This window comes from Schistocerca piceifrons, chromosome 3 (assembly GCF_021461385.2).
Source record: "Schistocerca piceifrons isolate TAMUIC-IGC-003096 chromosome 3, iqSchPice1.1, whole genome shotgun sequence".
NCBI lineage: Eukaryota > Metazoa > Arthropoda > Insecta > Orthoptera > Acrididae > Schistocerca > Schistocerca piceifrons.
The window spans coordinates 299,088,544-299,105,701 of NC_060140.1; the positions used below are offsets into that span (position 1 = coordinate 299,088,544).

At 40.2% G+C, this 17,158-nt stretch overlaps 1 long non-coding RNA gene across 1 annotated transcript in view; it reads right to left on the reverse strand.

The window, feature by feature from the left end:
- Positions 1 to 17,158, reverse strand: part of LOC124789560 — a 450,818-nt gene that overhangs the window by 149,262 nt on the left and 284,398 nt on the right. The gene's annotated exons all lie outside the window — the stretch shown is intronic.

Genomic DNA, 17,158 nt, shown 5'->3' on the forward strand with positions numbered 1-17,158 from the left:
GATTTCATAAGTATGTCGTAGTTTTGGAATATTATGAAGCAAAAAAATTAGCAGAACCAAATCCTGATGATCATTTGAATAAAATATAGCCCATACACTAGGAAAATCCATATTTTTCCCGTCAATGGTTTCCAATGCTTCATCATCGTACTGCTAAATCACAGCAGTTTTCTTTTCTCCAGTGAGAGACACAGAATAGTATGCTTTGCAATTAATCTCTCGTGATGAATGATAATACTCTTTCCACATTTCTTATCAACGTCTGCGGAAACAAAGAATTTTTATGTCCACATCAGTCTGCTCATATATCAAATTTTCGGGCTCTCCTGCAAAATCAGTTTTTCGCTGCAGTTCCGTTTATTGTCATTAGTACAATTTTGTTATTCTGGGTGTGCGTCAAAACGCGTAAATTGCTACAAAACTTCGTCATTCAGTACAAAGTGGGCTATTAGACTGCTAGCTTCAACACCCATAATCAATAGTACATTCATGCGTGCCCGTGAGCACATACGAATCTACGAAAGCAAAGAGACATACATGAAACGTATATGTTTCGCGTTGAGGATATACAGATTAAATCTGTTTACTGATTCTACAATATTATTATATGAAATCATAAACAAACGACAGTTTTGTTGCGATTCTCTGCGCCTTTCAGATACTTGAAGAACAGGGCAGCATTCCAGTAATTTTGAAATTAGCTCTCCCCGTAAATGGAGGGTTAGTGTAATTTGACCCTGGTAGCCTACTTCTTTATTTCTGATAACAAGACCGGAGTTGTCTCTTTTAAGTTTTCTTACAATGTCGTATTGCAAATTGTACTCTAGGCCGACTTGTGCTCTTGAGGGGGTGCATGTAGTCTTTAACGAGACTTTCAAAAAGGCATGAGACTCTATTGATCGTAAAATCCTGATCAGAATTGGCCTAGACAAGAAGACCAAAGCGGTAATCCAGCAAACACTGACCAACACAGCCTAAAAAGGGAACTTAGAGGAGAAACATCAGAAGCTTTTGAAATAAAGACTGGAGTGAGGCAAGCAGATAGGCTCTCATCTCTGCTCTTCAACTGTGCCCTCGAGAAGGTGATTCGTGAGTGACGCAAAGAACTGGAAAACCAAGGAATTAAAAATGGTGTCAGGCTGGGTTACAAGAAACAAAATCTTGAAATCGATTATATAGATTTTGAAGACGATCTTCTAGTTTTTTCTTATGCCATTTAAACATCTGAGAGACAGATTAATGAGTTTAACGTACATGCACAGAAGACTGGCCTCCAAATTTCATTTGAGGAAACCGAGTTTATACGGTACATAAATTTACCATCAATGAAGCTTGTAGTGGGTCAAGGCAAAATTAAGCGAGTTGAAAAGTTTAAATATCTCGGAGAATGGGTAACAGCCACCATATCAGAGAGCGAAGCCTTTATATCACACATGAACAAGATGGAAATGGCATTCCATTTAACCAAAAACATCTACAACAAAAGATCAGTATCGTTCAATGCAAAGCTAAGGCATTACTGCAGTTTTATAAGTTCGGAGGTCTTGTACCCTTCTGAAGGCCTAGTAATGAACCAAAAATGTGTAATCGAAAAACCGAAGACCAAGGAAAGGAAGATTTTGAGAAAGATATTAGGTGCCACCAAAGAGAATGATGAATATAGAAGACGTATGAACTGTATTCCCACATACAGAAAATAACCGTTACTATACGGAAAAAAGGATTATTTTTATGGACATATGACCCGAATTAGCCCTGGAAGACGCACCAATCGTATGATCTCCTGCTTTCAGGAGAAGAAAACAAAATGGGCCTGGTTCTCAGAGGTGGAGAAAGATCTTGAATAATCTGGGATCACCCATAATGGCATCTTGGAGCGTGTCCCACTCAAGGAGAAACTTATGGCGTGGCAGGGTTTCCAAGGAAAGCGAAAATTAAAAACAGGAAAGGCTTGGACCCAGGAGAGGAAGGAGCAACACCGACAATGAATGAGGGGGCACTGGGCAAACATCAGAACATGTAAAGCCAGACATTTGAAATAACTTGGTCCAAAGATGCCCTATAAGAAATGAATGAATGAATAAGTGAATAATAGTTTAGCATAGTTCGTTCGTAACACATTCATCAAAGAAGATAAATTTTATCAAACGAAAGTAATAGTAGAGACGAATACTAACTCACAGTGTTCAACGAAAACACACAACAGCAAATTATTTGTTTCTCCTAGGTATGCGCCATCTAATACACGCCAGGATATAAACTTACCAGATATGAAGTCATACTTCTGTTTTGATGTTACAGTGTCACAGCAAAAATTCATTACAGGTGGAATAGAAACTCATCGTCTATTCCTTCGTGTAGCAAGGGCTTACCGACCATAAGCTTGCTCCACAAGCCTGACCTGTTTCTTTCTGACTAACGCGTTGATCCTCCATTTGCTGTTGATATTCATCTGTGGTACAGTTCTACATGCCTTCTGTTGTTTTAACGACCTCCGAATTTTTTTATAAGTCATGCGATTCTTACTATCCGCATTAACAGTTATTTTCATTTATCACAAGTCCAGTATAGGGATCTGAAGGCCTATAAAAAAGGTAAAAAAGAATAACTGGAAAAGACAGAAACGAAATTACTCATAAAAATTTAAGGAAAAAAACTAAACGAAGATGAGAAATAAAGGTTTATACAAAATATTTAAGTGAATGATAATAGGCTAACGAAGATTTGGCTGGAAGAGAGAGAAGGGAGTTAAGAAAACTTAACGTCACAGAAGAGACCATACAGGACAGGGAACATTTGAGGCTATTGATCATAACCGCTAAATTTACTATTCAACAACAAAAACCACAGCCTAGGAGGGTGATTTCAAAGGAGCAGAAGCAGGCGAGCAGCCAACGCATGAAAAAGTTTAGGGAAGATAAGAAGAAAAATATTGTACCGTAGTCTTAGGTTCTAAGCGTTCTAGAAGTGACCAAATTCTGTAATAACAAAATAAAGAAAACATTCCAATGCTAATAGGTTTTTCTAATCACTTAAGTCTGAAATCCATGTATTAATATCGAGATTACAATAGAGTGACAAAGTTTATTCTGAAGCGGGTGCTGAGTGTTGTTTTCCTAAGCACTTTGGTGTATTCGTGAAGTGTTCTGTTGACAGATGGTTAGATGTAATAGATATGACCTACTCTATTTCTGATGAGACACTTTAAGAATTTGAAGGGGGCATCTGTCTTGAAGTTTAATTCATCTACACCTCAAAAGTGTATGACTTAGTTTCTTTCTGTGTAATTAACAAATAATGATACCGGAACGGCTTAGTAATGCTATATCACTCGCGTAGTCCGAGTCTTCCAATTCTTACGTAGTGCAGTGGAATTGTTTTGAGGTCAAGTTTAGCAAGTACTTTATCAAATTTCTCGAAGACAATGTTAAAAATAACAAGGGTGAGGTGACATCCCCTTATCTCAGTCTGGGGTACATCTTCAAATGTTCCAACAGGCGACTTTATTCTGACAAACGGGGAAATGGTTGTAAAATCTAAATTAATGGATATAAAACTTCAGAACATGATAGCAGAATAAATTTGCAATGACTCTGACTCCCTATAATTCTACAATAACAGAAGTTGCTCATGTGTTTTTGCAAATGATAAACGGAATTTTTCTCAGCTTTCAGTGTGCTGTATGCTATCGCAGGATGGAAGCTTAAACATAATCTGGTATTTGTTAGTTCTGTCACTACGATGAATAATTTAGTTTCCTTATTACAAATATACTTGAAGTATGTGCCAGTCATTAAAGAACCAAAGCTATTGCATTAGCTAAATAACCCTTAGTCCATAACACGCTTTCTATTTTTGATCTAAATTGCAAAATTAATGAAAGCACTTTATGAAGCAAATGTTTTAATATTTACATCATACAGGTATATATCATGACATTCAATCTTGCAGGTGATACCTATGGACGCTAGATTTTTAAAAGGGGTAAAATAACAAAGGAATTTGAAAATGAAAATTATATGTTCGCTTTTGTTAAACAGTAAGTGTTTAATTAATATGAGGCAGAATAATCTAAGAAATGATCGAAGTATCAGCAAAGGAGCTATAGTGAGATGACTGTTTCCCGTAATGTTATGTGAAATGCTCGTACGTGAATGGTGGATGAGATAAGTCTATGAACAGCAAAAGTGTAACCACCCTCCAGCTAACTCTCTTTGCCAAAGATAATATTTTCCATCAAACAAAGATGTCACTTACACTGTCCAGTCACATTAATGTGGACACCTGTCAAAAGCCTGAATAGTCACATTTTGGAGCGTGGTTTACTGCAAGGGATTCGTCAGTGAAGTTCTGGAAGGTATCAACAGGGATGTGGAACCATGTTCACTGCCATTGCCATCAACGCTGGATTTCCTGTCTGAGGATCCATGGCGCAAACAGTCCCATCGATGTGAACCCACGTATTCCCGACTTGGTTTAAATCTAGGAGGTCTAGTGTCCAGAGGAGTACGGTAAACACATGCTGGTGTTCTTCGAAGGACGTGCGTACACTGCGAGCTGTGTGATGCCCTGTTCGTCATGCCGAACAGAAACAAACTGAATCCACTGGTGGAAATGGTCTTCAATGATAGGTTCACACTTTTGTTGCTCCATTGTGCATTCCGGATTGGATCAGCCAGGGAATGCCATTAAAATATTTCCGAGGCGGTAACCCTCCATCCTGCGACCAGTAGTCTCCCGACGACTGTTGCAGGGCCATACACGCCAAAGACCATCTGTCTGATGGAGCATAAAACGTGATTCATCTGAAAAGGTCATCTTTCAACACTCAATGGACGTCCAGTTGCGGCACTCGCGTGCAAATTCCAGCCTGCGTAGCCCATGAACAACAGTCAGCATGGGTGCACGAGAAAGAGGGCTCTGCGTAGTCCCATACGCAGCGACGATCGCTGAAAGGTCGTTGAGGAGACAATATTGGTGCCCTTTGCTTCATCTGGGAGGTCACTTGTTCAATAATTGCACATGTATTCTCACGTACACATCTCTGCAGCAGTCGTTCACCCCTGTCACCTATGGCCCGTGTTGCACAACAGTTGACTCGGGGCCAGTTTCGGATAGTGCCATTCTGCCATATACGGTATACTTGAGCTATTGGGCACGCTAACACTTTACGAACTTAGCCGTTTCACAATTGCTTCCACCCTTGGCCTGAAAGCCAATGATCAAGCCCTGTTGGACGTTAAAGAAATCGCTCCGTTTCCGCATTACGACATCGAATCCACTGTTTTCCACGTCCCCCGACAAGTATTATTTACCCTCCACTGCTAGTGCTGCCGCCTGCCATCTCTGAGTGGTTATTGAAAGTTGACGTCGGATTATGTGTTGGTCACATTAATGTGATTAGTCCGTGCACTTCTTCGAAAATAACCCATCAGTCATACAGAAGTAGACACTGCAACAACTCACCCAGAACTGTATTTGCCACTTTAACAGTCAATGAGCTTCTGTGGTATACGGTGTGAGCTGTAGTTTATTCATGAATTTCACACGGCAAATAAAATCTGTTCGTGCCTGAAATTTCAGCGCCTATTTCATATATCATAACTAAGAAATAATAAGGTAACATTTTATAAATGACATTCCTGAAACGAGTTGCCACGCATCAGCTGAAATTTTTGAAACAAAAAAATATTCACGAACAGTTGCTCATACAGCGTAATGCGCGTGACGCTTGCTTACGAGAATGGGATTCGAGCAAGACACGAACAGAATCCAAGCGGCTGGTTCACGATTGCTAGTCCAATACACCGGCCAGCCTGGATACTATTATTTACCGATTTTTCACACACGTAGAGGCAAATGCTGGGCTGGTCTTCATTCTCCACCTCCGAAGATAGATTCATAAACAGCTAAAATATGATAGCACGCGGACAAACGGCGCAAACTGCTTCCCTCCTTTAGGTTACATAGCGACAGGAAGAACATCAGACAAGAAAGTTAAAATAAAATGACTTTGTCAAATAATGAAAGCAGTGCGGCCCATACGACGGAATATGAATTAGGAAAGAGAGAGGCAGAGCGAAATGAGATAAAACAATAACAAAAATTTTCGAAGCGACGGGCTAACGCTTCATGCATAAAATAACAGCAGATAATATTTAGGACGAACATTTTACGGGAAAAATGGTTTAAAAAATAGGAAGAAACACTTATTTTCAGGGAAGAAGGTACGTTCCTTCTTCACCACGTTAAACGAGCAGTTTTAAATGTACCCTTTTCTCAGAAGTATTAACAGTAGGACAGTGAAACTTTGGTCGCAGACATTTACACTATCTGTCAAGAAGTATACATTTTTATGACTAATACGTTAAAACCACAATTTTGAAAAATGTTTTAATAATGACCCGTGTTTCGGGTCAATTTTTGTAATGAAAAGGTCATAGGGTCTTTTATAACGCAGCTACAAAGCTAAAGGAATGTCACTTCGTACATGTGTACTAACAAAACTGACTTTTTGGAATTCATTGTTCTGAGATAAATGTTTTCAGAGAAAAGATACATTTGACTAGAAGAACAAAAGTTATGGGAAATTGAGTACCAAGTTTCACTGCACCCGTCACAGATTCCTCTGCCACTGATTTGCAAGAGCTTGCTGTAAACACTTATACTTCTGAAATGTTGTCGAAGGGCCCGGCAAGTTCATAATGACGCATAAAGTTTTCCTTGTTGCAGAGCACTTGCCAATAGTACACATGGCATAGACAAACTTAATATTGTTTTTTTTATATTCAAAATTCTCTTTCTTCCAGGTCTTCATACCTTTTTTTTAAGAAAAATAACATTTAAGGCCAATCCCGGCATTTATTTGCTCAGAAAAAATGCTTGTGTTACGTCATTACTATAGGAAACAACTGAAAACAAGAGAACAGGTAGCCAATAGCTGAAAGCTCAAAGCTACGAAAAAAAGTATCCTTAGGCCCATGAATTCACAGCAGAGAAATCGCAGAACAAGTGAGTTTGTCTCACTCTGCAAGCTGCCACTTAAACCGACATTTAAGACCTCTAAATAAGGATTCGGTCTAATATATTTTTTATACATGCACCTTAGTCATCAATTATCAATTTCAAGTAACTTTCTACCATTAAAAATTTAAAGAGTATTTACAGATTGTACAAATTACCATAACTATATAAAAATCTTTTACCATGTACAATAATAAAATTTACGGAAAAATTTATGGAAAAAAAACGTGAGTACTGAAGAAGTGTCAACCGGAACACCACGGTGCCCCAGCAAAGAAACACGTAGGCATTTGTGCATTATCACTACATAACAAATGTTGCGGATGTGGATTGTCACACAGTTATTAAAGTTGAGGAGAAGTTGAAATGATATTTTCGTAAAGACCCTGCAAAATACCGCTAAATTCTTTACGAACATCAGGGACTCGTTCTACTTCATTAGCATATCACCTACATTTTTCATCAAGAGTGAAACGTAGTTCCTCTACCGCTCATATTAAATTATGAATCCGCCTCAACCAAGAACATAAAATGAAGACCGGAAGCGTTTGTAAAGCTGTAGCACATATTAAGCATCGGGGGACTGAAACACCTCTAAAATTGACGATACGCCGTACAAGAAAATCCCAGGGGGCGAGCATCGGCAAACCATCTCGTAATGACGGTGGAGGCATTTCCGTGATGAGCTTCCGCCGCACCTTTTTCAACGAGTTGCCCGCTGCACCTGAATGCGAAGTCGCGATGAAGGTTCAGTCAAACGGAAAGGGGATAGGAGAGTTAGCGTGAGAGCCACTCACACCGCCCTGTAATCACTGCCAACAGCTTTACCCTGTCCCAGTTTTGAGCCCATGTCAGTCCTAATACTCCGTGTTGCTTACTTTTTCACATGATGCCAAACAACGGAGAGCTTTTTTTTCCTTGTGGAATTCGTACTCACATGGCACTAGTGAAGTCAGTACTAAAAGAGCAATATTAATAGCTCCTCGAATTTGGGAACTATGCGAGCATAAAGGAAACACAGTAAGGATAATAGAGAATGTGATGACATTCTCGTTTAATAAAGTCGTGCTTACGAATTTTTGAACAGAGATTTGTTTATTTCCTTTCGGCAAAGTTTAAAATTATTATATGCCAGTGTGACAAGTACATGCACACTGCAATAACATGTACTGTCATGTACATAAGTGTGTTCTTTATAATTCTATATGTAATTGTATTGGATGTATCATTGGTGTAAGCTATATCACGGCGTGAAGAGATTCCTATGAGTGAATTAACAGGACAACATGTACGCAATATGCGGCTTTTAAAGGTATTTACTTGAAAGATGTCATTCAAGGATGAATCGTAAACCGCTTGAGATTACGCAGTGAATATTGGCAAACTTTCAAACGTTCGGAGGATATCAGCACACAACACGCCACTATGGAGATTATACATCTTGCCGGCCGATGTGGCCGAGCGGTTCTAGGCGCTACAGTCCGAAACCGCGCGACCGCTACGGTCGCAGGTTCGAATCCTGCCTCGGGCATGGATGTGTGTGATGACCTTAGGTTAGTTAGGTTTAAGTTGTTCTAAGTTCTAGAGGACTGATGACCTCAGAATTTATGTCCCATAGTGCTCAGAGCCATTTGAACCATTATACCTCTTCACGGAGTAAATAAGGGGTCACAGTCTGAAATTTCTTACAAGGCTGGAACCCTGAGCTTGCAGTAAAGTTACGCAGTGCTACTAATTATCACAGACATTCGCAATGCCAGTTTCAGCATATTAACTGTCATCTGCAGATGAGACAATAAGCCCCAAATAGTTTCGTCATAACCTGTAAATGCTAGTAGCACGCTTAGTGAATATAAAGAATAATGGTGTACAATAAGTCAAAATATGCAAGCATCTAGCCGTCACACAGTAAAACAGACTGAAATTAAAATATGGTCTTGTGCTGTCTTTATGGGCCTTACGAAAGAGAAGGGCACATAAAATGGTGTTGGGGGCCAAGGACATAGGCGAGGAGGGGCGAACAACAGTACCTGCTAAGAAGTAGCAGTGTTCGATCGTGGTATCACGAGACAATCTAGCAGCGGCCAGCACCACCCACAGGGAGGCAACAAATTCTGAAGGTAGCTTTCACATAAGCTGACACCGGTTAATAAAGGATTATTATTGTGATCTTGACTGTTCATTCTAACTTGAAAATTCTCCATAGACTATGTTGTCTACATTTATGACGAAGGAATAAATGGTTACCCGGAGTTCGGCATACCACACTACTGTCGAACAAGTGGTAATGAGTTGACGTTAACGCAATGGTACAACAGAATCAGTTATAACCTTCCTGTGGCAATTACCTGGCAAAAACCTCTTTTATTAATAGAACAAAACACTTTCTCTTCTGTACAGTCTAGGCAGGTCGCAATGACATGGAGAGTGCTTCAGATCTCCATATTCGGGCTCTGTGCATTTTGCTTTTACCACGTAAATGAAATACTGAACCGTATCGCGAATGGCTATAATATTCACCCTGTTCGGGATCAGTAGACCGTTATTTATGTACCAGCTGCAGACTGGGCAATGTGTCCTGCAGTCGCTTCCGAAGAACCTTCCACGAAGGTCACTCGGGTAACTGCAGCACATTTTGTTGGAACCTCTTAGGCGACAATATTTTCACTTCCAGTTGCCCCCCCAGAACGTCCGTTCCCCTGATAGCAGATATTCTCTGGAGGATGTTTTTGTACGAAAGGCAGTCTGACGTTGATAGAGTGCCGTCTAAATACGTTTTATAGAGGTCACTCAAAACGAGGGCAAATTATGATGCTCTCAGCAACATACTAGCATTTACTCAACAACTACTGCAAGCGAATTATCCTTTACTTATCAACAGAGACAGTGCCGAAATTGCCTTTTCTAAATGGCTCTTATAGTCTACGAGCAACAAAGTAGCAAAGTTATTGGGACCATAGGAAACAAAATGGTGGCCATTTGAAAAAAATTGGGTTTTTTCATCGATGTTTCGACTTCGTCGGCCAAGTAAAAATATTTATAGTTCGTGGTTCACGCCAATCGGTTCAGTACATTTGAAGTTATCATACCGCCCGATAAAAAAACGTCATTTCGAGAAAACTGTGTTTGAAGTTTTGACTACATATAAATGCAATATTATGCAACGAACGTTCAATCTGATAATAGAGGGCGTTCTGCTTGATCTGGGCCATCCTGCGCTGCTCCAGAGCCGCTCGTACGGCCGGCGACCAGCGGTTTTCGGCCCCTTAAATCCGGTGGTCGTCCGAATGCTTGGCGAACTGCTTCGAATAGAGCCCCAGAGTGACGTCCATCGTTGTCATGGTCTTCAGAATTGCTGAACATCCTTCGTTGAAACTGCTCACTGCCAGGAAAGTCGCAATCTCCACAGTCTTCGCACCAGAATGCATATGCTTGGGAGCTAACTTCTAAACACGCGCTTTCATACTTTCACTTGAATTTTGTGTGTTTCCTCCCAAGCATCGGTACGATAAATCGTCCTCCGAAAGGAAAAACTGGTCCATGAAAAAGGACGATTTCAGGCAGGTGCATTCTTTTGTTCAACCGCGAATAACAAACATTTCCTTCTGTATTCGGAAATACCGTTTCAGGGGTGGATTCTAAACACTTTAATGAATCAAAAAATGCAATTTTTTAAAAATCGGTTTTCAAACCAAAAGAGAGTAAATCTCCCCTTAAAGGTATCAACCAAACTGATTTTTTTTTCTGAAAAGGTACCGCACAAAACCTAACACACAAGCAACGTAGAATGTAAGCTACACCATTATGTATGCCAGAAATATTTTACGAGAGACGATAACTTTTTTCAAAAGGATCTTTATTTCCTTTCGTAGAATCAAGAAAACAGCGGCAAAGGGTAACCGCAATGTTACCAGAAATCACGAACGCCTGAAGTATCATGAGCTTCTACTGCAGTAATTCTGCCTGTTTATGTTACACTTGCGGGAAAAATAAACTGTGTCAGTCGAGCGAAGCAAAGAAATAATATGTCATGCAACAACGCTTAGATGCTATCTTGCACAATAACAACTCTCCAGATCCTTAGCGCACTGAAGGGATTGCTTCCAGTCGTAAAGTATGCTTGCCCTTCAAAGAACCGGAAGCAAAATTCAGCATCGCACCGTGAAGTTTTATGGCGCAATTACGAGAAAACTGCTTACCTGTTAGTGTTGCCTTTACGACCCGAGACTGCACAAAGTTTTACAGAGCTCACTCAAAACGAGGCCAAATTACTATGCTATAGCAACATACTAGCATTATACTCAACAACTACTGCAAGCGAATTATCCTTTTCTTATCACCAGAGACAGAAAATGATATTAACTGCACGCCTTCGCTCGATGTGTATTTGTCAACCTATGTCCAAGAACTTGCCTTAATATTTCTGAACGTATCAGGCCACTCACAGGAGCTGTCAACATACAAAGAGCTATGAGGTGTACCTATTTATTATACGTATTCTCTGAAAATATAGAAATTCACATAAATGAAACATTGCTTTTTGACGAGCTGCGGAAACTGCTGAAAATCAGGACCTCGTCTATCACACTAAATAAGAAACATAACAGCTTTACCATCTGACATTTGATGCTTCATCAAACGTCCCGATAAACAATGAAACAAAAACAGAATGCGTTGAAATACACGTCTCTTGAAGGTTATATACTGAAAACTGGAGTCAATGAAATATGTCTATTTGTTAAATAATTAATTAATATTTATGTCAGATTTAACGTTCTGCCACCGGTAACGTATCTGCACTGCGGTAATTACAGTCTTACTGTCTCATGTTATATCATAAGAAAATTGAAGGAATAGACGCGACAGTATGACAAAAACAGCATAAGACTGTAGAAATAAATCATTGAAGTAAAAAGTATATCTGTCGTCAATCTGAAGTTAGTTCTGAACGCCTCAGTCGTTTACTAGGCATGGTCTTGTCGGACGAGGTATGCCGTTGCCTCCTTCTGACCTTTGAACTGACTAACGCAGCTGGCTATGTGGTGACTAACAGTTTTAAATGGATGCCGAACCACTATACAACTCGGTATTTTCACATTAATGTTTCCAGTGGAGAAGGAAGTAAAAAGTGACATTTCAAAGAATATTAGCCCATTCCGTAACAGGTTCCTCACAGACTCTTGACATCGGATTTTCATTTCCAACTTTATTTTGGCTCACAGTGCGGTGCCCAGTGAATGGTACTGAGCACAATGAGGAAGTGTTACTGTTGTAAAAATAACTGCTTATAGCAGAATCGCACCAGCAAGCTATGGGTAAAGTAATGCTGTTTGTCTTACAGTTCACATTTCGGTTTATCACACAATTTCATTAAATTTATTCGATTATCGTATACATTATCGAAAACTGCGATGCATAATAATCGAAATATGCCATAAGTCAGATATGACGTAAAAAAATTTGGAAAGTATTTTCCTATAGGTTACAATGGTTTTGATATATGTTCACACCCGAAGTGGCACGGTATTCTCTGGTGTTTATAGTGTATAAAGGTAATAAAAGAAATCGTTTTATTTACGTCTACAAAGAACGAATACGAAAGACATCGGAGTAAATGTTGTGTCACTGTGGAAGACACATTGATCATCCTTGACTACAATGGGAAAATTGCAGGCAATTCACTGTGAGCTATGAGGCTAGTGGATTTTCCAGATATTGTCGTTACTCATTGTTGGTTATGACATGCATACGCAGACACTGTCCTCTAAAACTTTCTTACGTGCAAGAAATTCTGAACATAGAGTGAAGAGCAGGGCGCAACTGGGACTGAAAAACGTACCTGCTTAATGTTATTGACAGGTTTACGAAATAAGTTACACAAGTACTGAGACGAAATGACGTAATAACTTTCCCTTTTCTCTCGAATCTCAAAACCATCTCATGGTAACATAGCAGAGGTTTCGTTTTGGGAAAACAGGTTTAGCAAAAACTTGGCGTAAAAAATAGCAGGATATTCTAATAACAACTAAATAATTTTGAGTTTCCTATGAAAAATGTAATATGCACGCTTTTGTTTAGCAGCTCGTGGTCTTGCGGTAGCGTTCTAGCTTCCCGCGCACGGGGTCCCGGGTTAGATTCCCGGCGGGGTCAGGGATTTTCCCTGCCTCGAGATGACTTGTTGTTGTTGTGTCGTCTTCATCATCATCATTCATCCCCACTACGGTCGGAGGAAGGCAATGACAAACCACCTCCGCTAGGACTTTGCCTAGTCAGCGATGCGGGTCTCCCGCATCGTCCCCATCGCTCCTCGGAGTGTGGAACCTATTCGTCACCATATGCTGCAATACGAGACATTAGCTCAATACACTACAATTTAAATTCTATTATAAGATATTTTCATAACGGAATATGACCTAATAAATTTCTGGTAACTCTGGCGATAAATCAGGAAATTCTTGACCAATGAAATACATAATGTATGCTTCCGTACTGTCAACAGATTACACGGCCATCAATGAAAACGATTTTAATGAAAGTTCCTTATTCTTATGATATTTAGTATTCTGAACGATAAGATTCGCTTGTGACATTGTGAACATGAAGGTGAATTTCAGGGTCTGTTGAATGGAATGAACGGTCTAATGAGTCTTGAGCATGGATTGGGAGTAAATCGAAGAAAGACCAAAGTAACGAGGAGTAGTAGAAATGAGAATAGCGAGATTCTTAATATCAAAATTTGTGATCACGAAGTAGAGGAAGAAAAGGAATTCTGCTATCTAGGCAGCAAGTGCCCCATGGCAGACAACGCAAGGAGAATGTAAAAAGCTGATTAGCAGTGTCAAAATCGGCATTCCTGACCAAGACAAGTCTCGTAATGTTAATAATAGCGCTTAATTTACGGAAGAAATTTCTGTGTGTAACACAGAATTTTTTCATACTGAGACCTTAGAAGGACTGATATAATTAATGTTCCACTTACGAAAAAAGCATTGAATAGCCAAGATCCCATAAATTAGATTTTATTGTTGACAATCGGTTTCGAGAGCTGTAACTATCTTCTGGTCTTCCAAATATTTTTATTATGAAACGTGTTACAATGTGAATTAGTACCTCATGCCATGCTGTGATTATGGTTCAAAATGGTTCAAATCGCTCTGAGCACTATGGGACTTAACATCTGAGGTCATCAGTCCCCTAGAACTTAGAACTACTTAAACCTAACTAACCTAAGGACATCACACACATCCATGCCCGAGGCAGGATTCGAACCTGCGACCGTAGCGGTCGCACGGTTCCAGACTGAAGCTCCTAGAACCGCTCAGCCACACCGGCCGGCTTGCTGTGACTACTGTGAATAACTATATCATATTATACACAGATTTCTCAACAATAAAACCATTTACAGTTAAAAAGCACCTTGTGCACGCGGGTGTTTTGGCATACGTAGCACTCACAGAGGCTTCTTAATTCTTAACACGCAGCGATATCCAGTGAAATGGGTATTTCTACTTTTCTTTATGTGCCTTTTACAGTATATCGTGCGGTTTGAGAATCAACAAAGCTCTGTCAGTGCTATGTATGTGAACATGTCCATGTGCTCAAGGTGGTTCTTAACTGTAAATTGTTTTATAGTCGACAAACCTGTGTATAACCTATACAACTCTTAAAACACAGTATTTGGGATACAACACTATTTGTATAGTTATCATACATTTCAAGATGAGACAAAGAATAAAAAACATTTTACATACAGGATTTCTCTTTTTTACGTTTGTAACTATCAGTGCATGTTTTTCTACGTTTTGAGATAAATTCCGCACTAGTAACGTACGCTGGCCCTTCCGTCCCTTATCACGATACACCACGAAAAGGAAAAACAGGGAAGAGAAATGAAAGAAATTGTCCAGTGCCGTTACTTTCATAGGGCAACATTTGTTACGAGAGACGAAGCGGCAGTGCAGAGAATCATCGACTGTGTGGTATTTCAAACTTGGCTCGTAACAGGAGATAGACATGACTGTCCGCAATAGCTCTTAGGTAAATTTTGTATACAAGTACCCAACCATTTTCTTGTGAAATTTTCTGTTGTCAGAATACAGCTCAGACATGTCACGTACGATTGTTAACACGACGCTCGAAACTGCCTAACCTCGAAACCTCGAGAATACTCAGAACCCCAAACTTCAGTAAATGGGAGAATGGAAAGTGTCTACAGTTGTTAAAGGAAAATAGGACTGAAAAACTGCAAAATAAAAAAAAACATTTACATTTTTCCATAATAGTGCGAGAAATTTAACGTGGAAAAGACATTAACTCAGTACGACAAGAAGAACACAAAATATACATTGAGGTATGGAGACGACAAAGAGTCTAGGCTACATACATGTAAATTTGGAATATTTGATGTGTAGTAATACTAATGATAACTATTAATCATTAACATTATTATGCATGTTTTTCGCTGAGCAAGCGAACGTGGCAAGTTGTTTCATCCATCTCTTAGAGCTGGAGATATGGTAAAGAAGTCGTGCTTTCTATATCAGCTTTTATTCGACCGCTGTTCGCAAGAAATTTTTGAAGAGAAACTGGGAAATGCGTATCTCGGAGTTGCAGTAAATGTAAAATAAATCTGTAATATCCTTTATCCGAGTAACCGGCTGGCAGTGAAAAAATGCACTCTTTGAAATAACAACCTTTTGTTACAAGAATCAAATTAAATAGAACTCCTGCCAACGAATGTCTTGAGGAGCAGGCAAGATTAATAACGACGCAGTCGTACGACGCTGGGAGATCGTAGGCAGTCACATGTGAATACTGCGAAGCGGTGCCTTCGAGAGCGGCTGATGGAAATGCAGAGACGGACGTGCTCACGGCGAGGGCGAGGCGGCACCTTGGCGGGCAGCGGCAGCGGGCTATGCCAATGTTGTGACCCCCTTACCATGCCTCCCGGACAAGATTTAAATGAAGTGTTTATGTATCATTGTTTCACCAGCATTCTAACGTGTATGATGTAAGGAAAACCAGATACGTTCACACCTCCACTTGCAACTTGTACGCCGCTTCCTTTGGACGCAAAATTGAAAATATAAAATACTACCCAAAACCCAATAAAAGTCCCAAAATCCACGATCCAAATTTCAGGTCCCACCCACTGGAATAGCATCACTTGAATAGTAGCAAATATATAACTGGCCATTAAAATTGCTACACCAAGAAGAAATGCAGAGGATAAACTTGTATTCATTGGACAAATATATTACACTAGAGCTAACATGTGATTACATTTGCACGCATTTTGGGTGCCTAGATCCTGAGAAATCAGTACCCAGAACAAACACCTCTGGCCGTAATAACGGCCTTGATACGCCTGGGCATTCAGTCAAACAGAGCTTGGCTGGCGTGTACAGGTACAGCTGCCCATCCAGCTTCAACACGATACCACAGTTCATCAAGAGTAGTGACTGGCGTATTGTGACGAGCCAGTTGCTCGGCCACCATTGACCAGACGTTTTCAATTGGTGAGAGATCTGGAGAATGTGCTGGCCAGGGCAGCAGTCGAACATTGTCTGTATACAGAAAGGCCCATACAGGACCTGCAACATGCGGTCGTGCATTACCCTACTGAAATGTAGGGTTTCGCAAGGATCGAATGAAGGGTAGAGCCACGGATCGTAACACATCTGAAATGTAACGTCCACTGTTCAAAGTAACGTCAATGCCAACAAGAGGTGAGCGAGACGTGTAACCAATGGCACCCAATACCATCACGCCGGGTGATACGCCAATATGGCGATGACGAATACAGGCTTCCAATGTGCGTTCACCGCGATGTCGCCAAACATGGAAGCGACCATCATGCTATTGTAAACAGAACCTGGATTCATCCGAAAAAATTACGTTTTGCCATTCGTGCACCCAGGTTCGTCGTTGAGTACGCCACTGCAGGGACAGATTTCTGACTGGAAGTCGAAAAAAAAGGTTCGATGTACATGTGTCCAACAATGGACGGTGTGCGTGAACAACAACAAATCATCTCGGTACACAGTACCGAGCTGCAGCGCATCTACATCTCAACAGATGTTACAGGTAATAGGGTTACTAGCGGTTGTCATGAATGTCACACATAATCGTACTT